The 16559-nt window shown below is 47.1% G+C and overlaps 1 long non-coding RNA gene across 1 annotated transcript in view; it reads right to left on the bottom strand.

Annotated features, from left to right (window-relative positions):
• Positions 1–248: 248 nt before the first annotated feature.
• LOC141134575 (uncharacterized) overlaps positions 249–16559 on the bottom strand; it is an 87482-nt gene continuing 71171 nt past the window's right edge. The window contains exon 3 of the long non-coding RNA XR_012243215.1: positions 249–503. This is a non-coding gene — a long non-coding RNA (uncharacterized lncRNA). The remainder of the gene's footprint in view (positions 504–16559) is intronic.

Genomic DNA, 16559 nt, shown 5'->3' with positions numbered 1-16559 from the left:
AAAACCTGGCCTGATGTCGATTTGGGGTATAATACGAGATGAACGTGTATATGTTCCCATTCACAGAGCCGGATAATAGGATATATCTACCCTCGGGATCCCGAATAATCTCCTTAGTAGAGAAGGTGACAGTTTTAGACAAGAAGATACCCACCCCTCTAGTTTTGTCTTCGGCGTTTGCCAGGAAAAATTGCGGGAATCTAAGGTGGACAAACGAGGGATTATATGACCGGGGGAAGTGAGTCTCCTGAAGTAGGAGTACCTCCATCTGCTGAGTTGATGCGGTTTGGAAGTATTTCCTTCGCTTCAGTGGGGAGTTCAGGCCTTGTACATTATGGGAAGCTATTCTAAAGGATGAAACCTGTTTGTCATGTGGTGTCATGGATCAGAGGGGGTGTAAAAAGTGTCACTGAGCGGAGACCTACCTCCCACCATGTAGTTCCAGTCGGGAGCCACTGCGAATCAGGCAAGGAGAATACCCCTTCATGGATCTTCTCTGGTGTCTGGAAAAGTAAAAGTAACGGTAATTGGAGAGTGAGGAAGGAAAAGATAAAGAAATAAAGAAAAAGAAGGTAAAGTATTGTGGAGGAACGAGAAGGTTACGATGTACCAACATCGCCGAACTTCCCTGGACCTGCAGGAGAGGGGTAGTGCTGACCACTCCCCTCCTGTCAAGTCTTAACTAAGGAGTCCACCTGAGAGGCAGAGCAACTACTACATCTGCGCAGGGAGCCTGCCTGCACGCAGGGGCAGAGGGAGGCGCACTACGTCCACTCCGGCTCCGCCGACCACTGATATAGGCTATGTAGATGGAAGGGGGTATAACACATTAAAACAGGTTATGTCATTGCAGAAATGAAATCCCCTCCTTGCCCCTCCCAGTGGAAGCTTCACCTCCAGAGGAGCCCCCAAGGGCAGACCCGCCCCCTAAAGGGACGATGTCCGTACCCCGGGCCCCCCGAGTGCGGAGCACCCAAAGAGTAATATAACAATATTGTGCTCAACTAACTAGCAGAAGAAAACGAGAGCTATAATCCATGTCAACAAGAACTATGTAAATCAAATGAGTATAATGAAGAAAAGGGACCTTAAACCATGAGGAGAGTGGTGACCTGGACCTTCCAGAGGGGGGCACAGAAGCGGACCCCACCGCCGGACACTCCCCTCAACCACCCCCCCCTCCCGTGATCGGGGAATAGAGGCCCAAAATTTCAACCATCTGGCTGGTGTGAAGTGTTCACTTCTAAAGGTTGGGCCATCAATGGGTTGGGCCCGCATAGGGTACTAAATTATTCTTTGAGGGCCTTGCCCATTTTTTTTTTTTTTGGAGAATTGAGACTGGTTACCACATGGACAGTCAGGCACATGGCAAGGGATCAGTGTCCCTTAACTGCAGAAGTGCACGTGGTGTGCATGTGCCAGGTGTCCAAGAGGGTAACAGCATATGTAAATGTGGAAAGTTAGTAAGGATATGAGTCCTCCTTGATCACGGTGAGATTCCTTTGAACGCTTGGAATGCTGCTTTTTCTAGACAGGAGCGATCGGGCTCTGCGGTGGAGGTCGTTTAGCCGGGCCTGGGTTCTTTTGGCTCGCATTAGATGAAGAGTCCAGGGATATAAGACCCAAGTGTACCATCAGTCGTTCTCCTTCGTGGAGTGAAGAGAAGCCATAAGTTTTATCTTTGAAGGCGAACGACAGGCGAAAGGGGAATGACCACCAGTATTTAATAGTTTTTTGTGTCAAGATTTGTAGCAGCGGTTTCAGGGCTCTCTGGCATTGAATGGTAAGAGGAGAGAGGTCTGCGAAAACTTGGACGGGGTGACCTTGAATGCAAAGTTGCTCTGCATTTCTGGCCCTGCGCATGACCTCTTCCTTGACCCCATAAAAGTGTGGTTTAACCACCACATCTCTGGGCAGTCCATCCGAGCGAGGGGGTTGAAGAGCTCTGTGAGCCCTATCCAGCTCCAAACGGTGATCCTGGATGTTCGGGATAATTTCTTTGATGAAGGATGTGACTGCTTGGTGGGTGTCCTTTACTGCTTCTAGGAATCCTTGAATGCGGAAGTTGTAACGCCTGGCGCGGTTCTCCAGGTCGTCAATTTTAGCGATAGCAGAGTCCAGCTGGTCCTGTAAATCCTGAATGCGGGCTGTATTCTAGTTTGCTCTTGATATAGTTTGTTCCACTTTTTGTTCTGTGGCTTCAATCCTGGAGCCTAGAGTCTGCAGGTCTGCATGTATGGTGGAGGTAATTTGGGCAGCCGTCTGCGCCAGGCCCCTGGACAGCATCTTGGAGAAGGAGTCCATCAGGGTAGTAATGTCCAGAGGGCCTGCAGGTGACAGGGGGCTGAGCATAGCTGACATGGCAGGGCTGGCCACCTGTTCTCTCACTGGGGTGGCTATGAGTTCATCCAGGGTCCTTTCTAACAGCGATCCCGTGGATGCTGGGGACAGTATGTTAGAAAATAGGTGATTCCCTGGCAATGACTCAGGGCCCTGTAGAGGATCCATCAGTGTCCCTGTGTCTGTGGCTGCATCCATCTCCTCTCCCCCTTCCTCCCCTGTGTGAAGTGCTGCCGGCGCCATTTTAGAAATCTCCTCAGCTGACATGCTGAATCCCGGGTGACGGGAGAGGTCCCTCCTCACCATTCCAGCTGACATGGAAATGCTCCCGGGCTGCTTTTGACTCGATGCAGCCCCGGGAGAGGTGCGGGAGCTCTATCTGATGGTAGCTTTGTGGTCGGGGAGACCGGAGTGGGACGAAGCTCCGAGTCTATGCGTCCATCTCGGATGCCCCGCGCATGCGCACTCTCTCCCCAAACTTTTTTTAAATGACTTATGTGTTTCTTACACTCTCCTCTTGCTCTTCCTTTCCAGCCAGGTTTGGATGAATTGTTTGCTGTTACTACCAGTAGCCTCTCTGTCATCCTGCTTTTCTCAGCTTGTTTGCTGCAGGTAAGATGGCCGATGATTTAAAGGGGTAGGACACAAAAAAAGAGAGGGGAAGAGGATAGTTACTAGGATGCACCTATTGTTTAACTTATTGTTCTCTTGTTCCTCTGTAGCCATGAGTTCGCCACAGCAGGCACTAAGATCTGTGGAAAGGTAGGAGGGGTCTATGGGGCACAAAATACTGCAAAAGAGTGTCGCACACGCAAGTAACGTGTTGCTTAATCTTTTTTAGGAGCAATTGCCCTACAAAAATACATTCCCGGAATGAAAAGTCCCACCACCATTCTAGGTCCTACTCCAAACGGAGGGATCGATCTCCTAGTGGTCCAAGCTGCAGTAGATCCTCAGCAGTAGAACCACGACAGTCTGGGAGACTGGCAGAGGGCTTATGCTGGGCTTGCGCAGCACCAGCTATTGCCGGGAAACTTCTATGTGCCGAATGCATAAAAGATGTGGCCACGGATAAGGAAGCAGAGGCCCAGAGGGTTAAGGATTATATACAGGAGGCAGTGACCGAAAGTATGCAGCTAGCCTCCAGCGCATCCTGCTCTAAAGAGGAGCCTAGATCAGGCACTTCCACAGATCAAAAGCAAAGATCGTCAAGGATCTGTGAGACCTTATCAGGTTCCTCATCAGAGACAGAGGACATGCCCGAGCATTTGTTCGACTATCGTCTGATTGAGCCATATGTTACGGCCATAAAGGAGGCCATGGAATGGGATCAGGACTCAAAACCTCCAGAGAAGGTTAAGAGATTTTTTTCTAATTTAGAGGGCCATCCTTCCCATTTATGGAAGAAATCCGGAAAGCGATGGAGGATGAATGGGAGAAGCCAGAGAGAAAGTCGAGAATCCAAAATGGCTTTAATAAAGTCTATCCCTTTAACCCATCAGATGCCTCTTTTTAGGAAACGGCACCAGGGATAGATGCAGCCCTACAACGCCTTGCAAGGCATGTCTCCCTCCCGATGGAGGATTTCACAACATTAAGAGATCTGATAGATAGAAAGACAGATGCTGATCTTAAAAGAATTTATGCTGTTGCAGGAGCAGCCTGTCGCCCATCCATAGCCCTAGCATCAATCTCAAGAGCCCTAAAAGTCTGGTTTTCGAATGTGGAAACGGCACTGGGGGCTGGAGTTATTGATGCACTGGAGGAACTCAACCTGACTGCAGCCTTTTTGGCCGAGTCTTCGATTGATTTGGTAAGATTAATGGCGAGACTGATGGCACACGCACTGACCGCAAAGAGGGCATTATGGCTCAGACATTGGACCGCAGTTGTGGCATCTAAACAGGCATTATGCAATCTTCCATACAATGGTAAGATGTTGTTTGGAAAGACCCTGGAGGAGGCAATCAAGCGGGTCACAGGTGGAAAGTCAGGCCTGTTACCTCAGACCTCTAAGAAAAGACAACAACCTTTTCGGTCAGGTCAGTTTGATTCAAGAAGGGGCCACGAGACCAGGTCATATAGACCAGGCCAGGAATACAACAGACCGCAATGGAGGGGTACACAGAGCTCTTTTCTGTGCAAAATGAAGTCGACTGCAGGACAGGTCTGAAAAGTCTTTTTGATGGTCAATCCGTCCAAACCCTCCAGGTTGGAGCCAGGTTGGCAAGATACTGGAGAGAATGGGCAACAAATGTGAAGGACCGCTGGACCCGACAGACAGTCAAACATGGATACAAGATAACATTTTGAAGGCAACCTCCAAACATCTTTGTCCAAACTCATTATCCACAGCATCCAAAGAAACGCAAGTGCCTGCAGGAATACATTGCCGAATTATCTCAGAAACAAGCAATTATGTCAGTGCCACAGGAGTGTCAGGGGAAGGGTGTATATTTTCCAATATTCCTAGTACCCAAAGCATCCGGAGAGCTCAGACCATTGTTGGACTTGAGGTCCCTAATTCTTTTCATCATGCCCAAAAGATTCAAGATGGAATCAATATATACAATAACATCAGTAGTTCAACAAGGAGATTGACTAATCTCGATCGATTTGGCAGATGCCTACTTACATGTCCCAATCTACAAACATCATCAAAGGTACCTCAGATTCACAATAGACATTATCAATTCAGATGTCTGCCCTTCGGCATCAACACAGCTCCCAGGGTTTTCTCCAAGATCCTTTTGGAAACTATAGCATTTATCCGATTGCAGGGAATAAAGATTTTTCATTATTTAGACGACATTCTTGTAGTGGCACGTTCAAGCAAACAGCTGACACTACAATGCGACAAGGTGATAGCGATCCTGTCCAACTTTGGATGGCTAATTAACAGTCAGAAGAGCAATCTCATTCCTTCCCAGTGGATGGAGTATTTAGGCATGGTGTTCGACACTCAGTCAGGTCGGATTCTCCTACCACATCGCAAAGTAGCCGAACTGAAAGCCTGTGTCGACATGGTAATGGAGGCTCCGATACTGTTGGCAAGAGACTGCATGACAATATTGGGGATGTTCATCATGAGGACCTTACTGAAAATCGAGAAGGAAGAGGTGCATGCCATCTTAATAGTACCCTTCTGGCCCAGGAGGCCATGGTTTCTGCTTCTCCTGCAGATGGCATCAGCCCCACCAGTACACCTCCCCCTCAGGAGAGATCTGTTACAGCAGGAGCAATGGATGCACCCCTACCCGCAGAGATTGCGGTTGACGGCCTGGCTGTTAAATCGGCCCGACTGCAGGCACAGGGCCTCCCAGAGGAAGTTATTGCTACCTTACTAGGGGCAAGGAAGTCTACAACAAATACCACATATTCCAGAATCTGGAGATTTGTGGACTTTGCATTACAGCATAATTTCTCCCCATTAACGCCGGGTATCGCACATATTTTGGAATTTCTACACACAGCACTAACTATAGGCTTGGCATACAACTCGATTAAAGTCCAAGTGTCAGCCCTGTCCTGCTTCACCGGACATAGATAGGCTAAGGAACCTTTGATAATTCCTCAGAGCCGCAATAAGAGTACGGCCACCAAGGAAGAACCTCTTCCCAACTTGGGACTTGGGCACGGTCCTAAAAGTGCTGTTGCAGTCAGTCCAGCGGACTCATGCACACTGGGGTCTCTGACAATCAAGCTGGTCTTCCTGACAGCCATTACAACGGCCAGAAGGGTATCGGAATGATCCTGAGACCCTCTTCAGCTCTAGCCTCTAAGGTAGTGTCAAGTTTTCATGTAAACAGATAATGGAAAAGCACACGACTGGGTAGGCTTGGGGCGAGCCCACCCTTTTTTAGGCCAATTAGAGCCTCAGGCTCTAATCATGTGCCCAAAAAAAAAAAAACCCCATTAAACCCCATGCGTCCAGCGCCCTGCATGAAGATTAGGGACCGGCGCATGGATTAGGGGGGTGGTGCCCCTAATGGAACAGCCGCCACTGTAGTTGACACTGGGAACATCAGTGTATGTTTAACAGGAGGGACTGGGAAATCCTCATTTGACATTGAAGAGGTGTCTGACAGCTTGAGGCAAGCTGTCCAGCTTGGGCTACAGATGGGTTCGCTCAAAAAAAGGTTGATAGTGCAGTAATGCCACGTACACACGAGCGGACTTTACGGCAGACTTGGTCCGGCGTACCGGATTTCGTCGGACAATTCTATCGTGTGTGGGCTCCAGCGGACTTTGTTTTCTCAAAAGTTGGATGGACTTAGATTTGAGACAAAAAGACAAAAAAGACAAAAAGCCACGTTAGGGCAGCTATTGGCTACTGGCTATGAACTTCCTTATTTAAGTCCTGTCGTACGTCATCATGTACAAATTCGTCGGACTTTGGTTGATTGTGTGTAGGCAAGTTCGTTCATTCAGAAAGTCCGTCGTAAAGTCCGTCAAAGTCTGCCGGGCAAAGTCTGCCGTAAAGTCCGCTTGTGTGTACGCGGCATTAGGGGAACTTTCATGAATGATGCTGGGTGTGTTTGTGTACATGGCAGTCTGCTATTTTTAACAGATTTTTAATGTGGGCGCAAACAGCCCCAAAACAGACATTTTGTAGGGTCTCATATGTGAAATCTAGGTATGTGACACTTTACTTTTGGTGCCAAGCATCACACTAAGAATAAATTACTCCAAATCCTAGCCTACACAGCCTAGGTTACATGGTCTCTCTTTTCCAAGGATTACTGTAGAGTCAAACTCTTTTGATTAGCTGTACTCTAAGAGGACCAAAAAGATTTCCATTGCATACATAAGTATACACAAGTATACTTACAAACTTTTTAGTACAGAACACACACATTGCTAAGATTTCTTTTTCCGCAAGGGCCATTTACACCAGTGTGGTCCATTGGGGTGCATTAATCCGTGTTGTGCACCACATGCATTTGAATGAGCTGTCTATGCACCTCAACGGACCAATTATTGGACATGCAGCAATTTTCTCACTGCAAAACAACACATGTATGTGTGCTGTGATGTGGTGCTATATGCTGGTAGCTACTGTACTGTGCATTGGGGTGCCAATGATGAGGATTAACACTGCAGCACAATGCACAATTTTACATGTACACTATATCCAAGAAACATTAAAAAGGCTATCGTTCTACTACTTGTTGCAAATAAATTTGTCACATATTTCAGTAGTTTTGAAACCAGCACACTTAAGATGGTACATAAACTTTTAGGAATCTTATTAATGTCAGTTAATATTACTTAGAGTACAATAATACAATGTTGTCCATTTAGTGACAGATTATTATCTCAATGTTTAATTAACTTTTAAAATGAATAGACTAGTACTCTCTTTCAACCATTTTAATTATAGTTGTTGCAATGTTATTTTAGTGTCTCAGTACAACATAGTTATTGTTTAAAGAACACAAGTTAACAATATTTCTATTGAGATGCAACAAAGTTAAGTATATCAGACTATTCCAAGAATGTTTGTCAGTAAGAAGGGTACATTAGAAATCTCTTATGGCTGTTTATAGTACAGAATCCATTATTATTTCACCAACGTATAAATACTATTTATGGGAATTACAATATACTTTTTTAAACTGGATGTAAAGTTGTAAATTAAGAGCATACTTTTCTACAAGCATTTTTCTGATGGAGGCCATGCACTCCAGAGGTATTCTAAAAATAGGATTTTGTTTTCCATTTTTAGCTTGAAATAAAAAGCCTCCTGACTACGCCACACAAGGATTTTCTCTGATCTTTGAATTATTCAGAGGCTTTTATAATGGATTGTTGGGATTTCAGGAAGATCATGGACTTCTACTTCCTTGATTCACAGCACCCGCTACATCCTGAAAGCTACTAAATTCTGATAATTAGTCCACATTAAGACATTAAGGCTATTCACATCTATGCATGTTGCTTTTGAGCGTTTCTGCAGTGCTTTTTGCGGTACTTGCCGCGTTTTTGAACATGCGTTTTTGCCACGTTTTAGCCGCGTTTTTGCCGCATTTTGCGTTTTTTTTTTTATACAGTTTTTTTTTATACTGTATACAGTGTAAAAAAAAAGAGAAAGAAAAAAAACTCAAAACGCGGCAAAAACGCGGTAAAAACGCGGGAATTGCGTTTTTGGATGCGGGTCCATAGAATTCTATTACATGCAAAACGCTGCATTTTGCATGAAAAAAGTCCCCGACCCTTTCCAAAAACGCAGAGGCACAAAAATGCATTGATGTGAACATGTTCCATAGGAACCCATGTTAAAAAATTCCCATGCATTTCTGCAAAATGCAAAATGCATCAAAAAACGCATTAGTGTGAATCGAGCCTTAAAAACTGATTAACAACAGGGTCAATTTACTGAAGGCAAATAGACTGTGCACTTTGCAAGTGCAGTTGCAGTTTGCAAGAGAATGCAAGATTTATAATGGATTTTGTCTGGTCTTTTACCCCTTTTAAATGCAAATGTATTAAGTTGGTGATATATAAAGGTTCTGTTATATTCTTTTAGAATGTACAGGGTTAAGTGATGCTACTTAACAACAGGCTATTTTTACCCCCCTAAACAATTCTCTACAGCTGTGGTCTGCCTGTAAGAGACTCAACTCCGTATGGATACACTGCTATACTAGAAGCGTGCCCAGTATCGCACACAATATCATTCGATACTTACCCCATATTCTAGGGGTATCAATCTTGATAGCTAATAATGTGGAATATACCTGCAGACAGACCAAGCTGGATAGCTTGGGGCGCTATGTATATTTATAATGTGTGTTTTATAATCAATCATGCATAATAACTATTGGTTAGGGATGAGCCGAACACCCCCCGGTTCGGTTCGCACCAGAACCCGCGAACGGACCGAAAGTTCGCACGAACGTTAGAACCCCATTGACGTCTATGGGACTCGAACGTTCGAAATCAAAAGTGCTCATTTTAAAGGCTAATTTGCATGGTATTGTCCTAAAAAGGGTTTGGGGACCCGGGTCCTAACCCAGGGGACATGTATCAATGCAAAAAAAACTTTTAAAAACGGCCGTTTTTTCGGGAGCAGTGATTTTAATGATGCTTAAAGTAAAAAAAAAAAAGTGAAATATTCCTTTAAATATCGTACCTGGGGGGTGTCTATAGTATGCCTGTAAAGTGACGCGTGTTTCCCATGTTTAGAACAGTCCCTGCACCAAATGTCATTTTTAAAGGAAAAAATCTCATTTAAAACTGCTTGCGGGTTTAATGTCATGTCGGGTCATGGCAATATGGATGAAAATCAGTGAGACAAACGGCATGGGTACCCCCCAGTCCATTACCAGGCCCTTTGGGTCTTGTATGGATATTAAGGGGAACCCCGCACCCAAATTAAAATAAGGAAAGGTGTGGGGCCACCAGGCCCTATATACTCTGAACAGCAGTATACAGGCGGTGCAAACAAGACAGGGACTGTAGGTTTGTTGTTAAGTAGAATCTGTTTGTAATTTTGAACATTTTTAACGTGTTTAGCTCCAGCCAAAAAATCTTTTCTAAGCTTTTTGGAAAACATAGGGAAGGGTTATCACCCCTGTGACATTTGTTTTGCTGTCTTTCCTCCTCTTCAGAAGATTTCACCTCACTTTTTTGTCCCAATGAAAAATGTTTTTTGAAAATTTGTTTTTTTTTGTGGAACAAGGATTGGAAAGCATCAGTGGAAAGGAGAAATTGTTTTCCCATATTAACTCTTACAGGAGAGAATTTCCCTTCCTAGGGGTAGATTTCATCTCACTTCCTGTTGTCTCCTTCCGTTTGCAAGTAGGAGTCGTTTGTAAGTTAGATGTTTGAAAGTAGGGTCCTGCCCTATATACTCAGCAGAAATTTGGGCCTTAGGTGTTGCTGTGGCCACAACACTGTAAGCCCTCACAGGGCCCTGCTGTGAAATATTAGATCAAGAATTGTAATTACATGCCCCTGTTGAACAGGAGCTGAAAAATTAGGCCTTAGGCACTGGTGCTGGTGCCACAACACTGCAACCCCTCACAGACACTCTAGTTGGAACGCAGGAACGAGCCCTGCTGCAAATTATTGCTTCAAAAATTGTAATTACACGCCCCTGTTAGACAGGGGCAGAAAAATTGGGCCTTAGGCACTGGTGCTGGTGCCACAACACTGCAACCCCTCACAGACACTCTAGTTGGAACGCAGGAACGAGCCCTGCTGCAAAGTATTACATCAAAAATTGTAATTACACGCCCCTGTTAAACAGGGGCTGAAAAATTGTGCCTTAGGCACTGGTGGTGGCGCCCAGAACCAAAAATGTTCTTACAAGCTATCAGCGTGATGATTGAGGAGGAAGAGGATAATTACTCAGGGATAGTCACTCAGCATCAGCATAGGCAGTCTTTGAAGGGATCTGAGATTTCAAAAAAAATTATTCGGTTACATCAGCATCAGGTGCTTGGTAGCTGGTGGTGATCCAAGACTCATTCATTTTTATAAAGGTCAGCCGATCGACCAAGTCGGTGGACAGACGCACCCTGTGATCGGTTACCACGCCTCCAGCAGCACTGAATGTGCGTTCCGAAAGAACGCTGGATGCAGGACAGGCCAGTAGCTCAATTGCATACTGTGCAAGCTCTGGCCAGTGATCCATCCTCAAGACCCAGTAACCCAGAGGATTTTCGGTGGGAAAGGTGTCCAAGTCTGATCTTGCCCCTAGGTATTCCTGCACCATGTAAAACAGACGCTGGCGATGGTTGCTGGAACCGATCATACCTTGGGGCTGCGGACCAAAAAATTGTCTGAACGCATCGGTCAGACGGCCACCTTCTCCACCGCTCCTTCTTTGACTGACCGAAGCCTCAGCAACACGTTGTCCAGAAACAGGAGTTTGTAACCTCCCAGTCTCTGGGAACGCGTTGCACAGACCTTTCTGCAAGGCCTCCCGAAGATGTTTCATCCTCTGCTCCCTCTGCGATGGCAAGATAAGGTCCGCAACCTTACCCTTGTAACGTGGATCAAGGAGGGTTGCCAGCCAGTATTGGTCCTTCTCCTTGATACCACGAATACGAGGATCCTTACGCAGGCTTTGCAGGATCAGGGAGGCCATGCAGCGTAGGTTTGCTGAGGCATTCGGTCCGGAGTCCTCTGGGTCACTAAGAACGACATGGTCCGCAGCCACCTCCTCCCAGCCACGTACAAGTCCATGTGTTTCTTGGGACTGATCCCTTAAAGACTGCTGCTGATGCTGAGTGCCAGGCTCCACCTCCATACTGACACAATCTTCCTCCTCCTCCTCTTCCTCCTCGTCCTCTTCCTGTGTGATCGGCGGGCACGCAGGAACACTGTCTGGATAAAGGGGGCCTTGAGAGCTAAGGAAGTCCTCCTCTTCCTGCCTCTGTTCTGCCTCAAGTGCCCTGTCCATTATTCCACGCAGCGTGTGCTCCAACAGGTGGACAAGGGGGACAGTGTCACTGATGCATGCACTGTCACTGCTCACCATCCTCGTGGCCTCCTCGAATGGTGACAGGACAGTGCATGCATCCCTGATCATGGCCCACTGGCGTGGGGAAAAAAAACCAAGCTCCCCTGACCCTGTCCTGGTGCCATAGTCGCACAGGTACTCATTGATGGCCCTCTGCTGCGTGTGCAGCCGCTGCAGCATGGCCAACGTTGAGTTCCACCTGGTGGGCATGTCACAGATTAGGCGGTTCTTGGGCAGGTTAAACTCCTTTTGGAGGTCCGTCAGCCGAGCACTGGCATTATATGACCGGCGGAAATGCACACAGACTTTCCTGGCCTGCCTCAGGACATCCTGTAAGCCCGGGTACCTGCCCAAGAACCGCTGCACCACCAAGTTAAGGACGTGAGCCAAACAGGGCACATGGGTCATTTGTCCCTGTCGGAGGGCAGAGAGGAGGTTGGTGCCATTGTCGCAAACCACCATTCCTGCCTTAAGTTGGCGTGGCGTCAACCACCTCTGAACCTGCCCCTGCAGAGCTGACAGAACCTCTGCCCCAGTGTGGCTCCTGTCCCCCAAGCACACCAGCTCAAGCACTGCATGGCATCTTTTGGCCTGCGTACTTGCGTAGCCCCTTGAACGCCTACGGAGCACCGCTGGTTCCGAGGAAGAGGCCATGGAGGAAGAAGAAGAGGAGGGGGTGGAGGAGAGAGGTGTGTCACAATCAGCATTTTGGAGGCGTGGTGGCGGAACAACCTCCAACACTACTGCACCTTGTCCTGCATCCTTCCCAGCTGCCAGCAGAGTCACCCAATGCGCCGTGAAACTTAGGTAACGTCCCTGTCCATGCCTGCTGGACCATGAGTCAGCGGTAATATGCACCTTACCGCTGACCGCCCTGTCCAGCGAGGCATGGACATTGCCTTCCACATGCCGGTAGAGAGCCGGAATCGCCTTCCGTGAGAAAAAGTGGCGTTTGGGTACCTGCCACTGAGGAACCGCACATTCCACAAACTCACGGAAGGGGGCAGAGTCTACCAACTGAAAAGGCAGCAGTTGAAGTGCTAGCAATTTTGCCAAGCTAGCATTCAACCGCTGGGCATGTGGATGGCTGGGAGCAAACTTCTTTCGGCGGTGCAGCAGCTGGGGCAGGGAAATTTGCCTGGTACAATCTGACGTCGGTGTACCAAAAGCAGATTGCCCACAAGTACTTGGCTGTGACACACCTAATTCTACACCTTCATTCCTCTCACTGCAGGTCTCAGAGAGGACTGAAGGTCTAGTGGGGTTGGAAATCTCAGCTGATGAGGAGCAAGGAGAGATCCTCTTTGTTCTTTGGTGTGGGTCTTTTAGATACGCTTGCCAACGAACTGCATGGCAGGTCAACATATGTCTGGTCAAGCATGTGGTACCCAAGCGGGAGATATTTTGGCCACGCGAGATACGCTTGAGACATATGTTGCAAATAGCAGCGGTGCGATCTGATGCACTCGTCTCAAAAAAGGCCCACACCAAAGAACTTTTTGAATAACGCGCAGAGACTGCAGCGCCCTGCACATGTGGAGCTTTGGGGTGTGATGCAGTCAATGTGCTGCCCTTAGGCTGGCCCCTGGAGGGCATCCTGCCTCGTTGGTGATGTGCTGCCGCCTCCTCCTCCTCCTCCTCTCTCCTATCAGGCACCCACGTTGAGTCAGTGACCTCATCATCCCCTCCCTCCTCATCACTGGAGCAAACCTGGCAGTATGCTGCAGCAGGGGGAGCATGACTGCCAGATTGCTGTCCTTCTTGGGCACCCCCTCTGTCCGCGCTCATGTTACTGCCTTCATCGAGCTCAGTATCGTCATCAGAGCCTTCCAAACGCTGGGCATCCTCCTGGAGCATGTACCCAACACTGTGGTCAAACAGTTCGAGGGAATCCTCATGAGGACATGGTGGAGCTAGGGAAGGAGTCACTGATGACATTGAGCTGAGGGAAGAGGCCGCTGCTTTGCCAGACAAAGCACCCTGGGCATGGGTGAGAGAGGATGAGGAGGATGAGGACGGCTTGGTCATCCACTCGACCAAGTCTTCCGCATGTTGCGGCTCAACATGGCCAGCTGCCGAAAAAAAGGCCAAGCGTGTCCCATGGCCACGTGCTGATGAGGATGCACCGTCTCCACGACCAGCACTAGACACAGAGCCTGCTTGCCCTCTCTTATTGGCTTGTGACTGTCTGCCTCTCCTTCTTGGCCTTCCAGACATACTAATGGCCTGTAGCTGTACTAAGCTGGGATAGAACACCTGTAATTTTCTTCAAGTAGCTTTATATACTGTAACCAGACAAGCCTGCCTGTCAGTAGGAAGATAACAGGAACGGATCTAGCTCAACACTGTGAGCAGGACGCACTGTACTAAATGTAAATAGTCTAGCTGCCTGACCGTGGTACTAATAGGATCAAATAGAACACCTGTAATTTTCTTCAGGTAGCTTTATATACTGTAACCAGACAAGCCTGCCGGTCAGTAGGAATTTAACAGGAACGGATCTAGCTGAACACTGTGAGCAGGACGCACTGCACTAAATGTAAATAGCAGGAACGGATCTAGCTGAACACTGTGAGCAGGACGCACTGCACTAAATGTAAATAGTCTAGAAGATAACAGGAACGGATCTAGCTGAACACTGTGAGCAGGACGCACTGCACTAAATGTAAATAGTCTAGAAGATAACAGGAACGGATCTAGCTGAACACTGTGAGCAGGACGCACTGCACTAAATGTAAATAGCAGGAACGGATCTAGCTGAACACTGTGAGCAGGACGCACTGCACTAAATGTAAATAGTCTAGAAGATAACAGGAACGGATCTAGCTGAACACTGTGAGCAGGACGCACTGCACTAAATGTAAATAGCAGGAACGGCTCTAGCTGAACACTGTGCGCAGGACGCACTGCGCTAAATGTAAATAGCAGGAACGGATCTAGCTGAACACTGTGAGCAGGACGCACTGCACTAAATGTAAATAGCAGGAACGGATCTAGCTGAACACTGTGAGCAGGACGCACTGCACTAAATGTAAATAGCAGGAACGGATCTAGCTGAACACTGTGAGCAGGACGCACTGCACTAAATGTAAATAGCAGGAACGGATCTAGCTGAACACTGTGAGCAGGACGCACTGCACTAAATGTAAATTGCAGGAACGGATCTAGCTGAACACTGTGAGCAGGACGCACTGCACTAAATGTAAATAGTCTAGAAGATAACAGGAACGGATCTAGCTGAACACTGTGAGCAGGACGCACTGCACTAAATGTAAATAGCAGGAACGGATCTAGCTGAACACTGTGAGCAGGACGCACTGCACTAAATGTAAATAGCAGGAACGGATCTAGCTGAACACTGTGAGCAGGACGCACTGCACTAAATGTAAATAGCAGGAACGGATCTAGCTGAACACTGTGAGCAGGACGCACTGCACTAAATGTAAATTGCAGGAACGGATCTAGCTGAACACTGTGAGCAGGACGCACTGCACTAAATGTAAATAGTCTAGAAGATAACAGGAACGGATCTAGCTGAACACTGTGAGCAGGACGCACTGCACTAAATGTAAATAGCAGGAACGGATCTAGCTGAACACTGTGAGCAGGACGCACTGCATTAAATGTAAATAGTCTAGATAGAAGATAACAGGAACGGATCTAGCTAAACTGAATACAGTGTATATATATATATGCAACACCTGGGATGCATATATATACACAATACACTGTAAGTGCAGCTAACTGACTGACTGTTCTGCCTAATCTATCTAACTCAAATCAAATGACACTCTCTCTCTCTCTCTCTCTATCTCTCAGCACACCGGAACACACACTACACAGGGCCGCCGTGCAGGCGGCCTCATATAGTGTGGGGTGTGTACTAAATCCCCTGAGCCATAATTGGCCAAAGCCACCCTGGCTTTGGCCAATTACAGCTCTCTCTACTGACGGCGCTGTGATTGGCCAAGCATGCGGGTCATAGTGCATGCTTGGCCAATCATCAGCCAGCAATGCACTGCGATGCCGCAGTGAATTATGGGCCGTGACGCGCCACACGAATTTAGCGCGAACGGCCCATAACGTTCGCATTTCGGCGAACGATCGAACAGCCGATGTTCGAGTCGAACATGGGTTCGACTCGAACACGAAGCTCATCCCTACTATTGGTTATGTTCATCCTCTATATTCCTCAGGAGTCCTTTGAGATTTTCAGCAATTTTTGACAGATAAACCAGATATTCCTATTGTGGTCATGGGGAATTTTAACAATTATTTAAATCCTGCACTTGATAAGTACAATGTGGTTGACCACCCTACTGTTAATTCCCGTACTCCCTTTGGGTGTTTTCTTCAAGAAATAACTAATTAACATTTGGTGTTTGAGGAACCCAGAGGGGAAATGTTTATTCATATTTTTCGGGCGCATACTGTATATCTTTGTCAATAATTGACAGGCCAGGTGGGGGGAACACTTTAATTCTACCTTTGATTGCTAATGCAGCCTATTATGCTAGGGGTCTGTCAGATCATTCCCTAAAATTTCTTACTTTACTTTTACAGTCTCCAGTTCGGAAGGGATATTGGAAAATCTACCATTATTGGCAGTGGCGGCCCGTCCATAGGGGGCGCCCGGGCGCCACCCCCCCCCCCCTCCTGTGTAGTCAAAAAAAATAAAAATTAAAAAAAAAAAATTTTTCTTAAAACTGCCCCTTTAAGAAAAAAAAAAGTCCTTTAACATAGTGCA

This window comes from Aquarana catesbeiana, linkage group LG03 (assembly GCF_042186555.1).
Source record: "Aquarana catesbeiana isolate 2022-GZ linkage group LG03, ASM4218655v1, whole genome shotgun sequence".
NCBI lineage: Eukaryota > Metazoa > Chordata > Amphibia > Anura > Ranidae > Aquarana > Aquarana catesbeiana.
Note: the sequence above shows the minus strand (reverse complement) of the source record. Positions and strands in the feature narration are given on the sequence as shown.